Below are 3,349 nucleotides of genomic sequence, written 5' to 3'. Positions count from 1 at the left end.
ACATATTTGGCCAGAAATTTACACATCACAAACATCAATTTTCAGCAAATAAGTTGTGACCAATTTTGAACTCAGTTGGTTTAGAATGAACCAAGCACTGTTGGCCAGTTAGGGGAAACTGCAGTGCCGTGCGATTCTGGCCCACATTAGCCACGCAGCTGTGTGTTAGTGGCAGCCAAGGCTCTGGCTGGTATTTACTGCTAATCCAGAAGGGGGTCCAGAAGAGCAGCTACGGATGTTATCCTAGCAGCTCCAAACAACCCTCGTGAAGGCAGCTGCATGAAATCAGAACAGCCAGGTGTAATCCCAGTAGTTGGGAGGCTGAGGCCAGAAGACTGCTGAATTCAAGACCAGCCTGAGCTGCACAGTGGGTTCAAAGTCATCCTGCGCTGCATAGCAAGACTCTCGTCTCAAAAGGAAAAGAAAAGGACTAGCAAGATGGCTCAGTGGACTAAATGCCTGTTTAGGTGAGCACAGGGACAGGGATTTGATCCCTGGTGCCACATACTGTGCCAGCCCCGCCCCCAGATAGGCTGAGCCAGTCAAGACTGGGCATGGTGTTGCATGCCTGTGATCCCAGAGCTGGGAAGCTGCAAACAGGAGGATCATTACAAGTCTTTGTGTAGTGAGACCCTGTACCAAATACCTAAAAAAATAAGAATACACTCTCATTTACGCAGGCCATGTTGTCCCATAATAAAATCGCCTTTTTCCAAGTCTCAGCTAACACAATGCCCTCAGAAGCTGCAAATAACACAGGCACATTCATTTGCTCTGCATTTACTCAGGAAGCCTTTGAGGCTTGGTGGGAAAGCCAGAGTTGCAGGGAAGAGACAAGGACAGGTCCTAGGCAGGGCCAAGCCAGGACCTCAGAGCTGAGGTGTGCTGAAGCTGGAGTGCTGGGACAGGACACACGGTGCAGGGGAAGAGACAAGGACAGGTCCTAGGCAGGGCCAAGCCAGGACTTCAGAGCTGAGGTGCGCTGAAGCTGGTGCGCTGGGACAGGACACCCGGCACAGAAGCTGACAGGGATAGAGGAGGCAGCGTCTTCCTTACCCTCCTCCAACAGAGGGCATGCCAGCTTCCTCAGTCCTCGACATCCGCGTCCTCTGGGGCACAGAAAACTCCCCTTTTCCATCCCTTCTCCCGCATAGCAGTGAACGAAGGCATACATGGGGTCCATCAGCTCAAACCTGTGCTCTAGGCGAGCCCAGCCCTCAGCACAGAGCCTGCTGAACCCTGGCCAGGTCCCATCAGGCGCCGTAGTGGGCCACTGGTAATTCGTGTATGCTGCGCTTGGTGGCAGTGGCAGTGGCAGCACTGATGTCTTTGGTGACATGACCATGGTACAGCTGACAGCAAGCCATGCACTGGCGGTGGTGATGATCACATCTCACCCACTGGCAAGGACTGGCAGCCTCTTCTTGCCCATCAGCTGTGCTCTAGGCAGGTGAGCTCCCAGCAGGTGCTGCCAACCTGGATGCCAGAGTGGCTAACGTGGACAGGTACACACATGCATGATGTGCAGAGGTCAGGCAGCGGCAGCAGACAGCAGCAGCAGACAGCAGTCCTCAGCAAACTGGCACCAGCACTTTCTCTCCTGAGCAAATACCTCTAACTCAATACTGCCTTAGAGGTATCCTACTGTCCCCAGGTGAGGCGCTCTCTGGCCAGGCTGAGTGCGCCATCCGCTTTTGGAGATTTCCTGCCTTGCATGCTTACGGTATGGAAGGCGCAGCCCTAGCAGCTGCGCCCTCTTTACAGATCCTGGCTGCAGCCCATGCGGTTAGCCTGCACCCTTAGATGGTACTGCGCCCTGCTGCCAACCCTAGGACAAAAGTGGTCAGAAGGGAATGAGAAAAGGACCAAAGCAGGCCAAAAGAAATGAGCCTTCCAAGCCAAGGAGACCAACGCCTGGTACCTTTCCTGCCGCCAAATCTCTTCACACCAGGCACTGCCCCAGACAACCAACTGCCAATGGTGCAGGAGCTGCCTCGCCCCAAGTGGCAGTGATGGTGTCAGCGCCCCAAATGGTCAGATGGTTGCAGCAGTGGCAGTCAGCTCTTCACCCACGGGCACTAGTGAGTGCGCAGGAGTCCACATGATGGAGACTGGCTCCACACGGTGCATTTCCCAGCCGGAAGCCAGGTAGAGCCTATCAGCTCCTGGCCTTTTTCCTTTTACCAACCTCTTATAGGGAACAGATGCCATGAACAGAAAAGCGTGGGGTCTCTGGATGCAGAAATTCCCCATCGGGGCTGCAGTGTCCCTGGCGTCCTGACCAGGGCTGAGCTGGCCAAGGGCAATCAGTTCCTTCTCCTACCTAAGTCCCGGCCAGGAGGGAAGGCGCGCAGGAGCTGGGACCTGGCTCCTGCCTGGCTCACAAAAACTCTTAGCAGCCACGCAGGCTCACACGCTCAGGTTCACTTGCTCACCACTGACCAAATCCAAGGAGGGCATTTGTCTTGGTAAGAAGGAAAAAGGATTTAAATCTGCTCCAAGGAGGTGCAGGGTCCTTTTCCTCAGATCAGCATCTCCTGTGTACGGGTAGGCAAGGTGGTTTTATAAGGAGCAGAGGAAGGGAGCACAGAGTGTGGGTCCCACTGTCGCCTGCCTCCTGTCAGCATGGCGCACCCTGCCACTTCACCTGGGCTGAGGAGGGGGAGTTGGTTATGTGCTCGGCAGGAGGCTCATGGATATTCGCGGCTAAATTCTGAAGCCCCGTTTTGTACTGCCAGTCACAGAAACAAGTGTCACACAAAACGCTCCTGGTGGGATGCCGTGGCGCAGTCAGAGATGGCAAACCCGTCAGAGCTGGTAGTGGGGACAGACTGCCTGCTACAGCATGTGTCCCCTAGGCTGCCCCCACTGACCTAACCCTTCCGCCCCTCGGTGTACTTGCAATGTGAAATGCGTGTCCACGCTGACTTGTGTGCGCTTCCACCAGCCTTGTTTGTAACATGCCCGTGGTGGGGACAATCAAAGGTCCCCCAAGTGAGGCGCAGACACAACACAGCCATCAAGCAGACTTACACAAAAGTTCTTCAAGCCATTTTCCCTTCAGGAAATTCATTAAAAAACCAAATGTACCCTTAAAGGTTTGAAGACACAGTGCGCCTGCAGACCCAGCCCGGGGCCTGCCCTTCCGCCCGGCCACTGTGCTTCCTCCGCCCTCGAGGCGGCAGCGATGCCGGTGGGCAGCGGCCCCGGCCTTAGCCTCATGGGTGCCTCGCATCCTGACCTTAGCCAGCAGCAGCGGAGCACACGTCCTGTCACCCATCTCAGAGACACCCCGAGGTCCCACCCAGCTCTGGTGCAGAATGCGTGTCACTCTCCGAGCATCCTAAAA

The sequence above is a fragment of the Octodon degus genome, unplaced genomic scaffold, assembly GCF_000260255.1.
Source record: "Octodon degus isolate 3935 unplaced genomic scaffold, OctDeg1.0 scaffold00126, whole genome shotgun sequence".
Taxonomy (NCBI): domain Eukaryota; kingdom Metazoa; phylum Chordata; class Mammalia; order Rodentia; family Octodontidae; genus Octodon; species Octodon degus.
Note: the sequence above shows the minus strand (reverse complement) of the source record.